General features: G+C 37.5%; 1 long non-coding RNA gene across 1 annotated transcript; it reads left to right on the forward strand.

The window, feature by feature from the left end:
• The first annotated feature begins 1549 nt into the window (after positions 1-1549).
• Positions 1550-3493, forward strand: LOC111948846. Its single transcript, XR_002874841.1, has 5 exons — positions 1550-1881; positions 2524-2618; positions 2695-2837; positions 2954-3063; positions 3152-3493. It is a non-coding gene; the product is annotated as an uncharacterized LOC111948846 (long non-coding RNA).
• Positions 3494-20976: the final 17483 nt, after the last annotated feature.

Consider the following 20976-nt stretch of genomic DNA (forward strand, 5'->3'; position numbering starts at 1 on the left):
TTTTGTTGAACCATGACTGAAGTGTCTAAGACCTGAAGTGACCTCCATGCTGTTTGGCTGCTCAGAGGTGTGTTAAAAAAATGACTTGTGCTTGGTGGTGGATGGCGCATACAAAACCATTCACTGAGTCCGAATGTACGTACATGGCGGCCGCCAATCAAATCCATAAATTAGCCGCGTCACAGAATAAGCCGCAGGGCTGTGAGCGCAGGAAAAAAGTAGCGGCTTGTAGTCCGGAAATTACGGAAATTATGTGCATTTTAACAGAATGTGAAAGACAAGATCATGTCTAGAATGAACACTAGGCAACCCCGACACCAGCTACAACGGTTAAGTAATGTACCGCCTGAAAGTCTTATGGAAACTGTGAATGAAGCATTGAGGGCAATTCCTACCACAACAATCACAGAAACCAATGAAGTGGTTTACACTTCAGCAGCAGTGATCCTTGAGATGCTTGCACTGCAAATTTTGTCAATCTACCTAAGATTATTAATCTTAAAACTAGCTGTAAAATCTTATTGATCTTAATTTTAGATAAAAACAGCAGCACGTGTAAGATTATTAAACTTGTTTTAAGAAAAATATGCATTACCTGTCTTGATCAGTTTGTAAATCTAGAAAGTAGCCATTTTACATGCAAAACAAGAAAAAAACACTGCAAGCCTGATTTAAGGACAGGAAAACGTCCTAATTTAAGTTTATTAAACTTGTTTTAAGACAAAAATATGCATTACCTTTCTTGATCAGTTTGTAAATTTAGAAATTAATCATTTTCCATGCAAAACAAGAAAAAATACTGCAGGCCTGATTTAAGCACAGGTTAACGTCTTAAGTTTATTTTAGATGTAACCATATTATCTGATATCCAAAAATGTACTTAAATACTGATGTTCAATAGCTCATCCAATATTTATAGGATAAACAATAGATAAGTATTTTTGTTTTTACTGCAATATCGTCATCAACATTATATTTGATCAAAACACTGATTTTGAAATGATATGATAACCAAGCTTGTTTTCAGCATTTATAAACGTAAGCAAGATTAGGCATAGCTAGTTCATAAGCAAGAAGGTCTCTGTTAAAACAGTGTTTCATAAACCTGGCTTCATGACAATGTTGTCTGTCTTGTCAACAATCCATTGTTACCACAAAATCTTTTGTGTAGGTCCAAAAGTAAGTATTGTTTTATTTGCAGAAATGATAATTAGTGACCTTTCACATACATATTTGTTAATATTGAGAACAAGCAACTTCACTCTAACAGCATGGTTATCTGATTTAAATTTAAATTATAAACAGTACTTTGCAATCCACAGATGATGCAATCATAATTCTACCGCGCTTGGTTTGGGCAATACCAACTCAATATTTTGTGCAAAGATCTATTTTGAATCGAAAGATTGTACAAATCAGACAATGATTATCTTCCTTAATAAAATAAGTTATTTGTTATATCAACCAAGGTTTACGTAGAATATTTGATCTTTTAAAATATGTATTTTTCATGTTTTGTCGTAATTTTTTAATGGAACATTCCGGCGGGCACAAGCAAAAATGGAAAAGTCCATTGTGACCAAATGAAGGGGGATTAATATGTTCAGAAGACTTGCTTAAGATAAACTAGTAGAGCCAACACGTTATATGCTGTTTTATAACTTATTTATTTTCATAATGATGGCATAAGGAAGTGTAACACAAAAAAAAAATAATTCTATTTATTGCATTTTTGGGATACCCTTTGAGTATTTTCATATTGTGACCGACCCAGCGCCATCTTGTCACATTTGCGACGTACATCTGATGATCCAGAACATGACGAGGACGAACAGGAAAAACAATTAGGAATATAATATTCGGCGGACAAGATAAAAGGAGGTAAGCTATATTAAATTATATGACATAGAATAAATCACCATTACGCTCCACGCAGCTGGTAAAGATTATAAAGTGGGTTTAAACATCTTGAGAAGCAGGCTAACGGAGCAACTAGCTAGCTTGCGCTAGCACTATTTTAGCTACTCCGTCACTTTTTTGTAAGTATCCTGTATACATCATAAATATACTTTAAAATACAATTAATGAGATTTTGGTTCTGTTTAAATATGTTAAATTAATTTTTTGTTTAGTAAAAATGTATTTCAGTGTTAAGAAGTATGCTATTGTAGTAAGCTAACTTGAGTTATTGCTAGCCCAATACTGCTCAACTGTAACTCAGTTTTATGCTAGGGTTGCTAGATTGGGCAGTTTCCCACCCAAATCGGCCAGTTTGAAAGACTGTTTGTCATGTATGCTTGATGATCTTAAAGTTAGAATGAAAACTTGCTGTTATTAAAAATTGTGACTTTAACATTTTTAAGTTTGAGAGTTACTATTGTTGGCAGAAATTAAAACATAATTTTTGATCACTTCTAGTGAATAAGGATAGTATGGAAGTACAAGCTAGGCATTATAAAACTCTGCAGGAAATGTACAAAAAGTAGAAGCCCAAGCTGATCTTAACAGTTTTTTGATCTGGAGTTTCAGGCCAAACGAGCTTACATTGATTGTGGAGCCATAAGAGGAGATACCAGAGCTTCATCCATCGTGGATGTTTATCCAGAGAACTGCATCATGTAAGTATTATGTAAAAAGTATAAAGTAAAATTTTAAATGTATATATATTTTTCATCTCTTGGTTTGTCATTGCAGGTGCCTAGAGAAATGCATAGAGTCCTTGCTCCCCACTATGAATTCATTGAGGAAGTCAGAATGTGATGGGAGGATTGCTGCGCCAGGGTCATTTTACAGAGTATGAAAGAAGGCAATAAAGCCACCAATCAAAAGGGATAAAAGTAAGTTTATGCCTTTTTGATACATGTAGTAAGATGCGTGAATGCTTCTTCTCAGAAAACACTAGGTTCTATGTGTTTCTTCTTCAAGAAGTAAAATTTATTTTATTGTGTTTCAGTGGAAGCCAACTTTGCTCTGGTGAAGGCCCTTCCCATTCTCTTTCCCCCAGTGGCACCTCGATCAAAGAAACTGGGGTGTGCTAGTGAAGCTTTACTGCATGTTCAGGAGGTAAATTTTTATTTTTGCCCTAAGCAGATACATAAAGAAATTACTACATTGGAGATACTAAAGGAAAAACGTTTTTTCTGCTTTATAGTCAACAGAAGATCCAAACGTCTTCATCCAGAAAAGAGGCCTGTCAAGTCCAGTCTTGGTGTTCGATGGCAGCAGATGAATCGTTGCTATTGGTTTGATGCCAGTGACGTTTGAAAAAGAAAAGCTTCACGAGGGTCTGATTTTCTAAATGGCATATTTTTATACACTACATCTGACCTACACAAATTGCGTGGCCACCCTTCTGTCATTCAGACAGAGATCCTTCAGGATACAATTCACAAGTGGGACATCACCACCACATGAAAGAGCATTAAAGTAAAGAATTTGTTGGAAGATAAACTGCTTTTGCAGGTCAATGTTTATGTCTGTTCTTTAGATGAGCATTCTAATTGTGTTGTTAAAGAAATAGTTGTATTCATAGTGCCTTTGGGTAAATTTGTATCACAAATCTCAGTTTGTAAGTTGAATAAAAGAATCGAAAAGTGAATTTATCATTCTTTTTAGTATTGAAACAAGAAAAAATATCTTTTGCAACAGCTTGTTTCAAGATGTATTTTCTGAATTTTAGTAGGCAATAAATTTTAATCAAGCTCCTATATCCTAGTTTCTATTTTTTTTGTCTTAAATTACTGCTTAAAATAAGTGTTTTTGCCTAATTTCAAGATTTAACCGATTTACTACGGCTTAGATATTTTTACTTAAATCAAGACATCTTGTTAAGTAAAATTTACTTGCTGCATGGACAGATAATTTGACTTATTTCTAGTCAATTTCTACTAAAAACAAGTACTTTTTTCTTGAATTAAGATGGTGGTTTTTTGCAGTGTGGCTATAAGAGCAACCATGGAAGAAAACAATACCCACCATGGAAGCAACGGTTAGAGGCCAAAATCAAGGCAACTCTGAAGGATGTGAGTAAGCTGACAGAGGCTCAAAGAGGTACAATGAGAAAGCAAGTACCTAAGAGATACAGTCAGATGCCCATACCTGAAGCACTGGAAACTGCCAAACAAAGGCTCCTAGACTTGAGCAGCCGCCTAAAGAGGTACACAAGAAACAATGAAGCCAGACGGATAAACAGGCTGTTCGCAACTCATCCTGCGAAAGTGTACGCTCAGTGGCAGGGTCAAAACAGCTGTGCAGACCCACCAAGGCTAGAAACTGAACAGTACTGGAAAAGTATATGGAAGAAAGAGGTAGCACATAATAGCAATGCCCAGTGGCTGGTCTCTCTGAGCACAGAACATAGCAACCTCCCTGAACAGAATCCAGTATCCATCACAGTGGCAGACATCCAAGAAAGAGTCTCAGGTATGAACAACTGGACAGCACCGGGCCCTGACATGATACATGCCTACTGGCTAAAGAAGCTTACCGCACTCCACGAGCGCCTGGCAGCACAAATGAACCAGCTGCTAAGAGATGGGACTCACCCCGAATGGCTAACGGAAGGGCGAACGATCCTGATCCAGAAGGATCCCTCAAAGGGTGCAATCCCATCCAACTACCGGCCAATAATCCAACTACTGCCCAATAACCTGTCTCTCCACAACATGGAAGCTCATGTCATTGCAACCAAGATAAACAGGCACATGGATCAATACATGAGCAACACACAGAAGGGCATTGGTAGAGACTCCAGAGGAGCCAAACACCAACTCCTGGCTGACAGAACAGTTGCTCAGGACTGCAGGTCCCGACACACCAACCTGTTTACAGCCTGGACCCTCACTGGGTGATGTTAATTGCTCACCATTGATATGGTAACCCTATTACCATTGCTTGCCATTAATTGTTCATTTCTCCCCGGGAATCGAACCCTGGATTCCTGCGTGCCAGTCCTGCACCTCTTTGGTAAGGTGCAGCACTGCTGCAAAGATACAGTCATGTTTGAAATAATACAACTACAACAGTTTTACATGTATTACATTTTCAGAGAAGCCATGCCGTGCAGTTGGTTTTATTGATTAACTTAAAGGTTTTAATGATGGTGACCTTGAAGGACTGAAGTCAAATATGGGTCTCTCAAAATTCAATTTTTCATCGATTAAAAATTAACTGGCACAAACATAGCTTTTTTTTCTTGACAAAAATGTTTGACTGAGTTCTCCAGGGTTCTCCCTTAAGACAATCTCAATTCAATTGAAAGTAATATTCTTAAAGCATGTGCAAGTGTTTGCCTGCTACTAAAATATCTTGTAGGCTACATTTTAATATCAGTTTAAACACAGCATTTGGACACCTTTCTGATCGAGATAGGATATGCAAATTGTTCATTTATGTTTGGACCCAAATATTTTTAATGTGCTGCTGGGCAAAAATGTGATAGTAAAAATGAACATTCCTCAGGTGTGTTTTGGTGGTTGAGCTTCTGTTGGTGTCTCACTTCTGAAAAGACAAGTATTAAGCATTCTGAAGTGATTCTTAAAAATGAATGTTGTTGAACGAATGTCGATAATATATCAAACAGCAAAAAAATGGCAGCCGTTGACATTTTTTGACCTGTTCATACTCAGTCTACAGTATCTCAATAGTTCAAGTACAGTGCAGGATTTACAAATTCAATTATGAAAGTGCTAATCAGATTATATACTCATGTTGGTTGTAATCTTTTAATCCTTAGTACAGATAAAGGACAGCAAAATCTGATAAGGTTAACACAAAAGCTCTCTCTCTCTGTTGTGTTATCGAAAGATAATAAAGTAAAAACAGACCTGCATTGTTCTGTTTTGTGTTCTAAATTGTGCCTGAGTTCATGTATTCTCCTCAGGCCGTCTCTGCTGACAAAGTAAAAGGTATTATCATTTTGAAAGAAAAAAAATACTTAAACGGTCTAAACCTCAAAGAGAAGAAAAGGAAAAAAAAACAAGGGTTGAGTCTTTTGATGTCATGTCCATTTGTATAGTAAGTGTTTGTGTGTGTTTTGTATATACGTGTGATTTTTAACAACATGGCCAGGGGACTAAATATGTAAACCAGCCTTTGACTAATTCTGTATTTTTTAAAGCATGTTTAATCTTTACGTTTTTTGAAATTGCACTTTTCAAATCAACTTTTATCAAACGATCAATTCTTCTTTAAGTATATTTGACATATAATATTAGAAAACCTGCAGAGAGATATAATAATAATAATAATAACATTCACAATCTGGATATTTTTGGTGCAAAACTAAAAGAAAACAACATTGGCTGCAAGAAACCACACAGCCAAACAACGACAGGAAATGAAGGTGTAAAATATACAAAACTGAACCTTTAAAGGATTCAATAAAACAAACTTAGACAGAAAATGTATTGTTTTTCTTTACCAACTGATCAGACCAAATATCAAATCCATAAAGCATTTTACACTTGATCAAACCCGCTGTGACACATGGCGAAATCCCAAGAAGTACCACCAAAACTATATAGACCAAAAGTTAGTCTCAAATCATGATCAATTTAAAAAAAAAAAAAAAAACATGAAAAAAAGAACATTTAAGAAATGGTTTCCAAAACTTTATTGTAATGTTTTTTTTTCCCTTTTTAAGCAGTTCTGTGATGTTTTGACCACAATGATGCAATACATCTCTTTGCACACTAAACATACAGTTCTTCCTTGTTCTTTTGTTGTGATGAAAGTTTTTTATTCTATCATTAAATAAAGTTTCCAACTATTTGATGTTTAATGTTTACCTCCCAAGTTCCCAGCCGCATCTCTGTGGAAGTTTAGGTCTGGTGTGGATTTTTTTAATTCTTTGCCAGGTTTCAGTTTGCTGCTGCATGCAGAATGTAAGACTGGAGATTTGGACTTAAGCTGAAGCCGGGCGTCTCCAATTCTTTGTTTAAATGTTAAAAACTGACTACAGCAACTTTTCCCAACATTCTTCTTCCTGTGGCATATTTGTTGTAACACAAACAGAGCTCCATATGCCTGCCTTCCCCTGGGGCTTTGAATATTTTAGCACAGCTCAGTGTTGTGTTAATAGGAAGGATCTTTTTTTGTGTGTGTGTGATTGTGTTTCCAGGTTGATCTGCTTTTTTGAGTTCCCGTATTTTGTTTTCATCCCCTTTTGACCCCACATCATGGCTGCTACATGCCCCTCACTCTTCTCTGCTGCCCATACTACTCTGGTCAGAGAAGCATTTGACAAATGTACTAAAAAAAAAAAAACACTTTATCAAAATGGTGCCTTTTCTGTTGGATTTATCTTTAAAACCAACATTTTTCCCAAGCAGAGTCCTGATGATGCTTGAGCATTTAGGAGGCGATAGATCAAAATCCCTTGGAAGACATTTGATTTGTTGAACTTACTAAGGGTAATGTTTTTATAGGAAGTATCAAAATGGTGGCCTCTTCCCAAGCTCAAAGGTCAACTGCAATTGTGGTTGTAGACTCGATCTGGTGGCATGTGTACGAATTTACATGAAGATCACGCATGAAAAGATTTCATTTCCCGTATTGTGTGAAAGTGAAAAAAGCCAAATTTCATTCTTTGCCACAACATAGTTGCCAAACTGTAGGTGCTGCGGCTATCCCATAATAGAACTTTCTTTGGATGTCTCTTAAACACGTGTTTTGAACTTTTCTTGGGGCCCCAATCATTTTTTGATGTTTTCACTCGCAGTGATGTCATCATTTTTAGGTTGGGGGGCATTCACCATGACCAAAAAATTATTTTCACAACGGTCTAAGCAAATTTTGGTTGTTTTTTGAGTATGTGGGAGGGGTTTTCACTCAAATGAGAAGAAAGAATAAAAAAATTTGAAATCAATGTGGTCCTTGCAGTCCAGGACTGGGTGCGGGAAATGACAATATGAATTGTCATATAAAGTTCTTTGTTCCAGTCTGACATGTCTGAAGCTGTTCACACAGAAGTTTGTGTTACGAACACGATGTCCGTGCACTGCTGGATGTGACAAACACACTTTGCACTGGACTTCCAGGAACTTAAACTCAGGTAAAAAAAAACAGAAAAAATAAAGCAACAAAAGAAAGATGGAAAAGAGTGCCAGGCAAATTTTACACCGGTGACACCTGCCAAACAGAAAAAGCAAAGGAACTCTTTTGTGAAATGACATCTTGAAATTTGAAAAGTGACACCAAGAAAATTGGTGCTGGATTGAAAATGAAATGTGGTGCATAATATTCAGCTACATCAGTGATGGACAAAGAGGACCTTTTTATTGAAACCATACAGACAGGGAATGTTCTGTAACAACAGAAGAATAATTCAAATCTGATTCCTTCCAATCCTGTCTCTTAAAGTCTTACATTTATGACAGGAAACACGTTTGTTTTTATCTCAAAGCTCCATGTTTAGGAGATTAAATAACACAATTTTATCTTTTTTTTTGTATATTTTTATATTGAATGTCTGTCTCTGCTCTCCGCTCTCTCAGTGGAAAATAGAAAGAATTAGTTTTGCTGCCTCAGAGCTTTTCAAACAAAACTAATTACTTGAATCCAGCGACTCCAGCTTTACTCACCCTTTTCTGTGATCTATTCTCCTGTCACTTCACATGATGTCAGCATTCAGACCAGACTTTTAGGGATTTACTTTAAAGGAAAAATGTTTTGAATACATATTATAACCTTTTGTGTAGCAAATCTTGCTTAGCGTCCAGCCATGTTCAGCTTTTTCCACTCTGCTTCTTCTTCTTTGCCATCATTTCTAACTTCTTGCTGACTCATAAAACTGCCAGAGACTATAGGTAAAGCCACACCATGGTCTGGTTTCAGCCACTCAGTCTATCAGCAGCAGCCAGGTTCACTATTCAGATTACGTCAGAGGATTAAGTAACAAGCAGACAAAGCTTTTGGTTAGAGGCTGTAATAGTGGCATGCAGTGCTGCTATACAGAATAGGAAATGGTTCAAACTTACAGAATTTATTGTCCTTTTTTTATGAAAACATGCTGTTCTGGGGTAGATGCCATGAAACTTTAGGAAATTCTGTTTCAAATTAACTGTTCACTTAAAAAAAAGGTAAAAAAATAAATAAATAAACTTTCAACTGTTGTTCACACACAAAAAGCTGAGACGTTTCATCTCATTAGCTCCATCTTTCTCATACAAAAGACACCCAGCTCTGCCGTTGTAGCTCATTCAGGCCTTTTACTGTCTGTGTTACAACTATTCAGAAGAAAACCAATGCCCTAATTCATTTCAAATTTTTAGTGTAATGATTTTAACTCCTTTGATTTTTATGTCCAATACTTGTATGTTTTATTTCATCTCCATAGGACTTACTGTAGAGGAGATCAAGTTTATAAAACACCTTCACTTCGTCCCAATTAATGTCAGATGACCTTCAGCACTCATGCCTTATCCGACCAGATTTGCTACAAGTATATACATATAGTTTTTATTTATTTTATTTTTTTAAGCCAAGCTTTTAGCAGCTGTATTGTATCTGTTGTACAGACCTGCCAACATGCTGTAAACACTCTGCTGAAGTAAATTCTGTTTGCAAAGTTCAAGATTCTGCCTACTGCGTCAGAGTTCTCCATAAATTCTTTGTCAATGTTCAGATTTCATTTCCTCTAGATGCATTATGCACTGTAACAAGATGGATCATGTGGCAATGCAACAGGGTTTTTTCCCCAAATGCATCGTGCAACTTTTATTGGAGCTGAACTTATCAATTTTGAATTGGAGCTTCTGGCATCCCAGAGCACAGGGTGGCGAAGAATGTGCCCCTTTTTTAGCTTTGTGTCTGAACTCAGTCCTTTCTGTATTACATGGTTTTACCCAATGGTAAATGAATGACGCCTCGTTTCAAGTCCCATCTGTCCCTGGTTTCAAGTCCAGGGACAGATGGGAGCTTGGCTTTATCTACACTGATTTGTCTGGGATTTCCTGTCCTTGTTACAACGTGATCATTCAAACCTCACATATCAAACATCAGATGTGCTCCTCTTAGTAACCATTACCTACTGATAAACATTCGTCTTATCACAGACTGAGGCTATTCATCAACAACTCTTGCAGAGATTGTTTGAAAAATGTGTTTTTGGTGATTTAGTTGAGTTCTTTACTTAAGACTTTTTAGGCAAAACCTCTACTTTATGTTCTTGTCTATGTTATTTACTTAAGGCAGTCCACAGCCTTTTTGACATAAAAACTTAATGCAGTGAGGAGTTTAAACGTTTCCTTGCTTTTGATTTCCATCTATTTTCCCAGTGCTTCCCCACAGAGTATGAATGCATTTCTCTGCTGTTGTCAAGAGCTCCTTTATCTAATGAGTTGTACACAGACCATAACTGAACTCACCACATGACTTCCCATAGAACCCTCCATATTCAGCTGCATTTACTCACAACGGCTTGAAAGACAAAAAGAGGGGAGAAAATGAATGAAAGTCTGGAGATAAGCCTCCTGGTTAATTGCCCATTGCCCTGGGACTCTGGCTCGACCCATGGCTCATTAGCTCAAGAGTTTTAGCCTCCACCGACGCAGAAACAGATGATTGGTGCATTTTATGCCCTATCTGAAGCTTTTTGTCAGTAATCTGAAGCTTGTTTCCTTAATTACCTATTACTAGTTGTTGTTTTATTACAAAATCGTTAAATCTTTACTGTGGAAATAGTCAACACAGTGAAGAGAAACTCCCCGACAAAAGGAAATCAATTAAACAAAAAAATCTTGATTTGATATTGACTTTTAAACTTCTGTTTAAATCCAGTATGTGAAACGTTGATTTTAATTAACACCAATGAGGTGTTTGCTGTTTAACACATAGGCTTCCTTTACAGATTCCTCTCTTTTCATTTCTTGCATTTAATTTTTAGAGTTGAATTGATCTCCTAATAAATGTTAATGAAAAGTGACTGAAATGTGTTATTTTTAAATCAGAAAATGGGTGAGAATCTTTCGGGGAATAAACGGATGAATTTATGTTTTGTGTCAGACTAACAAAACTGATCTGGTTATTGGTAACACAAAGTGATCTCTCCTGTTAAATTTACTGTTTTTTTTCAGCATTTTTGAGTATTTTCACACAAAAAGCTGATAGGGTTTTGTTCCCACATTGAAACTGTAGCTTCACACCAGTATTATAGGCCCCCATGGGGTCACAAATCAAAATTATCAATTTATAATTGGTAAAAAGAAAGAAGTGCATCAACTCTCTTTATCTACCACTAATAAAAGCTGCAGCTTCTTGGTGCACCTGGATGAACATGAAAATAAGAGGAAGGTGTCAGACTCATTGTTTAAAACAGCTGCAGAGCCCAAACCTTTTCCAAAGGGCCAAATTTGGTGAGTTGGAATTGTGCGTGGACCAACTGCTATGCACCTTATGTCTACGGGGTGCTGGGCATAACAAAAATAAGAAAGAAATTAACCCTAATGCCAATTGGGAAGCCCTCAAACCACCAAAAACATGTATTAAAGCTGCCAAGACAATTTACTGTTTAAATAAAAGATTTATTAGACTTATTGCCCCCACATGTAATCATAGCAAAGGAAAATGAAGCATCTTACTTCAGGGTGAACCAAGACCAAATTAATAAACAAAACAAAACTAACTGAAATGCTCTATCTGACGTCCAATCAAAGAAAAGGAAAATAAATGGCAAGGTATGTGTCTCCCTGAACCTAAACAAAACAGGAGAAAACAGTCGCAGACAAAATGGCTGCTTCACAACTAAGGTTGTCACAATGATAGTCAAACAAATTCTGAAAGTGGTACACAAAAGCTCTCCGAAAGGTTTTTACAGCCAAAGGTCTCACAAACCCAAAAACTACACTAACTACTGCCACCAGTCTCACATTATCCATAAAGAAAGAAGAAGAGACACAAGAGAGAGCGTCAGCCATTAGGCTTTCAGTACATTTCAGAATGTACCGGCTTACTTTCAGCCCTGGTCACACCTCGGAAGTGGGTGCTTTTCTTTTTCACTTCTTCTTATTTTTTAATTTTTTTTATCAGCGGTTGGCATCCAGCGTGATGATGATGTATACTGGCTTTACTTACATTATTATGGTTAAAATAGAAAAACTTTAGACTAGAAAAGTCATACATTAAAACTTTTAAATGGCACAAATTTCTTCTCAGCCAATCAAAATTGTGTTTTTGCCTTTAAATTCAACAACAGAAACATTTTTCTTTAACACAAAGAAATATTGTACTCTCTTTCCTAATATCTCACCTTACTGAAACAATCTTTGGTTTCATGTTTTGTTCAAGCACGTCCTTAAAACGTTTTCTATTTTGAAACAATGGAGAGGAAAACTCAGAGCCTCAGCATTGAGAGCAAAGTTGGGACTGAAGAATCACTAGGTAGGATTCTGCTGCGTTTCAGCAGTTGTGCTGCTGGCAGGTTAAAAATAAAGTTAGACAGAGAGTGGACAGACTGATGAAGTCACAATTATGAGTAGGAGTTTGCAGGGGACATCGAGAGAGAAGAGGCAGAGAGAAACAGCCTATGATGATGCAACAACACTGCAAAGATAGCAGTGGTGAGCCCTAATTCTTTTTTTATAATTTAAATTGGTTGAACATGGTAACTGTATTTGGGGCTCAATGTTTGCAATGTTGCTACAAATCAATGTAGATCTTGTGTTGTTTTTTTAAAAATAATTTTATATTCATCAAGCTTTAAAATACAATCACTCTTTTTGTTGGTCAGTAAGCACTCCCAATGCTATCAGGTGAGAGTTGTGAAGGTTTCCCTACATGGTGAAGTAAAAAAGCTGAATGTTTTTAACAGCCAGTTTGCCCTGATGTACTGGTTCTTAAGTGGGGAAATACTGCCTTAGTCACATCCATCTGGACGGGGGTTGACCCTTATGGGTGCTGCAGGTTTTTGGGTTGTCTGTGTCCATGGAGGACTAAGTCACAGGCTTACATGGGTGGTATCGAGCTCTGAGCGTAAAAGACATTCAATGATTGTAGCGATCCACTTTTTTAGGATAAATCAAAGGACTTTCTAATTGATACTATTCATGTTTTTTTTGTTTAAACTAATTCTCGTGGTGAAAATACTTCGATATTGTTTAATGCACATGTACGTAGATATTATTTTTGCAAACAACGATCTCCATACAGTTTGTTTTCAGCACACAATAAAATACATGAATCAGGGAAGTTTGGGTTTGGCATTTGATGTATTTTGGAGAAACACTGAACATGGGATAAATTTCTTTTTCAGGCTATGAAAAGTTCAAATGTTTTTCTGCAGTTTGTGGCTGCTTCTTTATGATGTCCCACTTACAACTTTGATATTGTCCATAGCTGGCTTTTCACCAATGTCAAGCCTTAGCTTGGTGCATGTAGTAGGTTTTTGATTAAAATAAAGACATTTTTATCGTCATCAACCCAAGTTACTGATCTTCTTGGTTATAGTGTAAGTAAGCTGTGAGTTTTTGGAGCATAAAGCTGGGCTTTGTTTAATTGGAACACATCTGTGTTCCGTATTTTGGGGGAAACACAATGTTAAGTTGTAGTTTTTAGATTATTAAAAGCTCTCTCTTCAAAAAGACGTTTTATAACAGGAGTTTTGGGGTGTCACTGTGTGGTAAGTGTTCCCCAAACCGGAGTGAAGAGGAAGCGCTAACAGACAAATACCACAGCGCTGCAGCTCAACCACTTGTGGCTTGTGAAACGAACAGTTGAGTTAAATACAACATTAAATGGGCCACATCATGAAGACTTACTGCCTTATCTAGGCCATCAGGAAGAATCATTAAGACAGACTAATAAAGAAGCTTTTCTCAGCTACGAAAATGAAGTCATCATAACAGTTATGAGATGTCCTGAGGCAGGGCTGAAGAGAAAAAAATGGAAAGAATAAGCTCAGAAAATGAAAAACGCAAATCAGTGGAGATACACAATTGAAGGCAGGGGCTGAAGAGGAGGGAGCGAAATCTTAAGTGGAAGTCACTGTGTGTGTGTGAGCAGAAAAAGAGACTGAAAGAACGAGAACAAACTGTCCCAAAGGACCCCTCATCCAGGATCTAATATAGTCGTATTCCCTCTGTATGTCTGTTAATTACTTTCTTTGTAATCATAATGTGAAAAAGCTGGTTGGAAGACTCAGAATATGAAGTTCCAAGCAGAGCTACCTGTGCTGGATCTGGGTTAATTACTTTATTTACTGCTAGAAGTTGGAGCAGCTGAGTCTGCTTCTAGCCTGCCTGAACTCCACCTCTTTTTCCGGATTAAGAACATCCTGACAAGCACAGCCCAGCACATCAGGGTGGAGAACTCCTCATCTTAAAAAAAAGATCTTAAACACTGGAGTTTCTCAGAACAGTGAACCAAGGCCTGTATTGTTCTTTTTACAGACTATCTCAGAATTTACTCCTTGATCTCTAACGGCAAAAACTACACTAACTGACCACTTTGTCAGGCCCACTTTGCTAGTACCAGGTTGGACCCCCTTTTTCCCTTCAGAACTACCTTAACCCTTGGTGGCATAGATTCAACAAGGTGTATGGACAAAGTATGGACCAAACTGACATGAAAGCATCACACAGTTGCTGCAGATTTGTTGACTGCAGATGTCAATCTCCCGTTCCACCACATCCTAAAGATGATCCACTGGGTTAAGATCCGGTGACTGTGGAGCCCATTGAAGACCAGTGAACTCATTGTCATGTTCAAGAAACCAGTCTGAGATGATTCCAGTTTTAGGACATGGTACCTTATCCTGCTTGAAGTAGCCATCGGAAGATGGTAATACAGGGATGGACAAGAAAATATCCCCCACCACCACCAGCCTGAACTGTTGAAACAAGGCAGGATGGATCCATGCTTTCATGTTGTTGATGCCAAATTCTGACCATCCTGCCATTCTACCATTCAAATATTGCAGCATAAATGGAGACTCATAAGAACAAGTAACATTTTTCAATCTTCTTTGGTCCAGTTTTGGTGAGTCTGGCTGAATAGTAGCCTCAGTTTCCTGTTCTTAGCTTGCAGAAGTGACAGGAGTGGTCTTCTGCTGCTGTAGCCCATCTTTATCAAGGTTGGACGTGTTGTGTGTTCAGAGATGCTATTCTGCAGACCTCGGTTGGAAGTGGTTCTTTCAGTTCTTGTTGTCTTTCTATCAGCTGGAACCAGTCTGGACATTCTACTCTGACCTTTGGCATCAACAAGGCATAACCATTCACAGAACTCTTCTGTTTTTCGGACCATTTTCTTTAAACCTTATAGATGGTTGTGAGTAAAAACCCCAGTAGATCAGCATTTTCTGAATACTAACCTCAGCCCGTCTGCCATTGATTTGCTGCCAAGTGATTGGGTGATAAAAAAAATCTGTGTGAACAAGCAGTTGGACAGGTATGCCTATATAGTTCCCTGAATTATAAAAGCAATTTGGACACAAGGCTCACTACACTTTTTTTAATGGTAAATATGATCCAAATATGATGTCACCAATTCCCAAAGTAAAAAAAAAAACTAACAAATATTAACATTTTACAAAAACTAATTATCAACCCATTGTTTTCTAGAAATGTGGATGGTTTACAAAAAAAATACATTGAAATGCAATTTGTTTACATGAAAAATAATTTAACTGCATTCCTTTGTGGTTTATATTTCCCAACTTAGTGAGCATCAATGCACACTCACTTTTGGAATTGTAGGTTTGGACAGCCCTACAAAGTGGCAAATGCACTATACAGTGAGAAGTTAAGGAATTTGGACACAGCCACATGACTCCACTTAACCCCAGTTCACTAATTAAGTGATGACACTATGATTGTGGGTTTGATAAGCAACAATAAAAAAACAACAACTGCACCACAGAAAGGAATTGCAAACACTGGTAGAACATCAACAATCCCCTTTATTTTGATATCAGGAAAACTAAAGTAATCCTAATGGTTTTCAAGAGCTAAGGACCACACCAAAGCGTGAGATTCCACAGTAAGGAAAAGAAATGGACTCTATACATCTCTGCTGAGTAAAACAAAACAAAACAAAGGACTATACTATCCTACATGGAGAGTTTCCTCACTTATAAATATGAACAGCAGCTGCACATCAGCAGAAAGGAAACAGTGGCAACGACTCATCAAAGCATCTCAGTGGATCACTGGCTCCCCACCAACATCCATGTGGGATCTACCTCACTCACCTTTTTTACAGGCCTCAAAGAGGCCGCTGCAGCAACAAAAATAAACTCCATTTGACATCATCTTCTGAACAATCTCAACATGGTGCAGTACTGTGAGTGCAATGTTTTATGTTTTGTACATAAAGAATTTCACAATTTATCTAGTATTTCTTTTGTACCTACTTTGTAATGTCTTTCGATTTTTTTCTATGTTTATCTTCAGTTCATACCCAATGTTGCTTGCTAACCCTGATACAATGAAGATATAGCCTATTTCTTTTCCTCCGTACTATATATTGGATTTAGGTCTTATCTGTTGTGCTGCATGCCTTCCCACAGCTCAACCATAAATGATCTACCATTTCACTTTCTAATATTTATGGATATTATTTTTTACACAAATGTCTGTTTTGTGCTCAGAATTTCATTATAGAATACATGACAGCATGTGCAAAAACAAGTTGCTCTATTTTAGAAAAACATAAACACTCACCTGAGCACAGGTGTTTGCTCACCTTTGCACTAACAGTTTGCATGATTGAATGACTGAAATATTTCACACTAGTTGGTTATAAGGCATAAGTATGCGTGTGTGAACACTATCTGTTTTGTGTACATGTCGACATGTGGACATTTTTTTTTTGTTTTCAGCCAGCAGGTGTGTTGATAACATTTGAGTGTGTGTGTGAACAGGCCCCGCCCTTTCTGTACTAAATTTGAACCTTACCGTAATGATAAACAACCAGTAAACTTGTTGCTTTATGCTGCTTCATGGTCTTATCCCCCCCCCCCCCTCCTATTATCACCCTCTTACCCCCCCTCCCCCCCCTCTCTAACATCCCTCTCTCTTCTTCTCTTCTTTCCTTTTCCGTCCGGTCCAACACCAAAGATTTTCAAACATGATTAAAAAAACAAGAAAAAAAAACAAGTTCCTCTTGACTTACTTATTGGATTGTGTGCGTTAAACGAGCAAAATAATTTGCATAATCCTTTTTGGATGTTTGACTTTGACAAGTACGCAATACGGCTGTTTATGTTAGAACAGGCAAAAAGGTGTAAAGAAACATTTAATGTACACAAGTCAGTTTATCAAATGTGAAGGATTGTTCCAGGTATGTCATTGGGTCAGTATTGTATTGTTTGCTCAAAGACTTCTGTGGCATTTCTCCATTTGGTTTAGCCCCCCCTTCCTTCTGGATGAGAACACAGCTGTTGTCATTGGTGTTGATTATTTTCTCCCTATAAAATAACACTCTTTTTTTATATTTTCGGAGTGTGAACATTTTATTTGGTTGTTGTTCTTTCAGACTTTTTTTACGACTTTTTGGATTACTGTTTCAAAAACAGACTCCTACCTTTGGACGAAAGCCTCTCTTAAACTCCCTGTGTCCGCGTCTCTGGTTGTTTTACCTTCAAAGGTTCCTGTTCCTCACCTATAGTTTACATCTCCAAAAGGCAGGTTTTATTTGGCAAAACTTTACACACAAATTAAAACCAGTCATAGTTACCAAAGCTGACATCAACCTTGACATTCTATTTAGCCGAATTGTCCAATTTTTTACTTTTTTAAGCTCTCCCTCAGCTCTTTCGTGCTCTTTTATCTCTGCAAGGCCCAAATGGTGGGCTACAATGGAGTTGAGATTGACAGCTCTAACCCCAGGCTGTACCACATCCTCAGTTCCTCTTTCAAGGGCGTTATTGATCAGCATCAGTACAGTGCAATGGTAAATGCTAAATGGCGTATACTTGTATAGCGCTTTTCTACCTTACTCGAAGGCGTTTAACAGTCACAGTCCCATTCACACACACATTAACACACTGGATGCCTGTGTGGTTTATAGGAGACCACATCTTCAATTTTAAGGACAGACACCCCCACAGTAAATTCTCACCTGTTCTTTGGGCTCTGAATGTGGATATTTTCTGTCTTCATGACCAACTTTTTTTTTAAATTATTCAATGCAATGGCCTACAGGTCCTACCTTGAAGGTCAGTAAAAGCTTACAAAGGCTAATTTCCCATTTAAATACCTTTTTTTTGTACCTGTTAGGCTTTGCCCAATAATTTTTTTGTAAATCTTTGTAACAAACCATAAATAAATGACATGTGCAATCTGTTTGTCTGAGCGTGAGATTTTCCATTCTTTCTTCGTGATCAGCCTGTATATGGTTACTTCAAACCATTATAAAAATGTCCATGTTATCAAAGAAAGGATTGACCACAATAGATGCACAATTCCATTTGTAAAGCCTTAGTCATATGCATCTGTACGGGGGTTGACCTGCTCGTGTGCTGCTGGTTTTTGGGTTTTCTTGGCTTGTAGAGAAAGGATGCCATGGAGTGAATGCAGGTGATAGATAAGTTGCTATTGCTCCAATTGTAGGGGAAGTTGAAGCGGTAGTGGTGTCCAAAAGTGTTTTTAAAGGGGGAGGCATAGCAAATCACAGCTGTCTATCCCAGGCGATTCACATCACGCAACGGCCTGGAGGAGAAACGCGTTTCTTCACATGGGTGCACTCTGAAGCACAGAAGTTTACGTGTAAAGCTGAGTACTGAGTTTTTGTTTTAGCATGATTTTTTAAAGTTATAAAACCGATGTTGTTATGTTTTTTTTTAAGCGCTGGCAGCTATGCGCTAACATACATAACTGGTGGCTTTTGATGACGTCACAGAGTGGTAATAACATTTGAAGACATCATTTTTTATATATCTCTCCGAAGGATAAATGTAGAGGTAGGTAGGGAATTCAGATTCGGCCTAAAAGTCAGGATGCAAGCAAGGAGCGTGCACTCATCACTTGAACAACACCAATGGGCTTCTTGTGCAGTTATATTGGGGGGTGGACAAAAAAAATCACTACATGCCTGCATTCCTCGTGTTGTTTAGGTGTTAACTCCAACCTGTCCCCTCCAGCTTGTGGAGAAAATATTCAAACATTTTTTTCTTTACGGGCTTGGCGAGCGGTCTAAAATGTGGACCACCTTCATGTTTCGTACAGATTTGTCAATTTTTTGCCCACAAACAGCATGTTTCGACCTGTAAGGGCAGTTGCAACTTATGCTTAAAGCTATGGCTTTAAATTGGATTAATATTAATATGCAACATGTATATTGTTTTAATTCAGTCCTCCCTGCCTGTTCATCAAACTCCCATCAAAGTGTCTTTCTTCATGCCTTCACATGACTTTGCTCCCTTTGCTTCGTCCTGTCAATGAGAGTTGTTCATATATACCGCGGTGAGCTGACGACAATCTCTGCAGAGCCAAACTTGAAAGAGAGCTTGAGCATGAAAGTGCGAGGAGTGACAGAGGAAGAGTGGGAGTGTGCTCTAACAATGCACTGCTTTATTAAAATGTCAAACACAAAGGCCTACAGAAAAAAAGGGATATTACCAGAACCAAAAGCACATTAGTCAGAGGTAGTTTTCAAGAAGTGGGAGGCAAATGTCAGCGGAAGTTAATTTATTCTAACCTAACCTCTAAGCTGACTGCTGCTATAGTTACTTTGCTGAATCCATTCAGACCTAGCAGCTTGAGAGAAAGCAAACTCCAGTGTATGCTGCAACATTAGGTCATCCAACAAATTTAATTACAAGAGAGAAATGTTATGTTTTTAATTCATGCTTTTATTTTTTGTGGAATTATTTGGATTATGTCTTACATGAGGCCTTCATTTATTCTGCAATTAAGATGTCCCTAGGTGTGAATGTGAGTGTGGGATTTGTGGCCCTGTAACAGACTGGTAACCTCTCCAGGATGTCCCCTGCCTGCACTCACGATTGGCTGGGATAGGCTCCAGCAACCACATGACCCCAAAAGGGACAAAATGGATTTAGAAGATGAATGAATATTTCTATATTCAAATCGCTCTGAAACATAAAAAAAGGGCTTATTTGTGACATAGAAAATATGCTAGGCGGGTCTCAAGCTCCCTAACCAGAGCTCCAGTGATGGGAAAGGGAATGGGGGCGGGGTTGATCCATGGCTACAGTCCCGCTCACAACTCAAAGGGGAATTTCTAATGAGCTCCTGGCGTTAGCAGAAACTTTGTCTTAAAACAACACAGGTTTTTGATTTTGACTAAAAAGATCGAAATCACAACTAAAAGAAAGCATGGCACACTTTAAAAATAGACTAAAAGATGATCTGAGTGGGACTTTAGCATCAACAGGACAATGTCCTGATTTTCTAAATAGCTTTGCTGTAATCTAGACAAAGAAAAAAGATGAATGTTACATTTTCTGAATATCTTCAAATTCATTTCATATGTAAACAAAATCTCCACTGACTTCACACCCTGGAAGTCAGTCTTTTGGCTCTTTAACAGCTTCATGCGTCTTCCATCAGCTGAGCGATCTTTACCCATGAATCGGAGCTGAAACATAATGGAATTTCAAACTGAAATTTGAATCTAATACATCTAGAGGCATGTGGACATAAATGCAAAGCATAGGTGGGGATGTAAAAAAAAAATCTGGAGTTAACAGATGTTTGCACTTACAAAAAATATACCAGAATTTGTTTCTGTTCTTTTAAAGTCCGTCTGGGATCTAATTCTGTTCACAGAACTTAAAGACAAATTTATGCAAATGCAAATTAAGAATTTACATGTCCCTTATATTTATTCATATAGTTGTATGTATTTTATATGAGCTTGTCTTTATACAATTATATTCTTAAATTATTTAATTATTTAATTATAATATTATTGTTAAATGATTTAACAAATCTTACACAGAAACAAATAAAAAGGTTGTTTTTTTCTTCTCTGTTGCGTTCTGAGTAAACAGTTTTGATAGATGAGTGGGAATAAAAT

The sequence above is a fragment of the Oryzias latipes genome, chromosome 15 (genome assembly GCF_002234675.1).
Source record: "Oryzias latipes chromosome 15, ASM223467v1".
NCBI classification, from domain to species: domain Eukaryota; kingdom Metazoa; phylum Chordata; class Actinopteri; order Beloniformes; family Adrianichthyidae; genus Oryzias; species Oryzias latipes.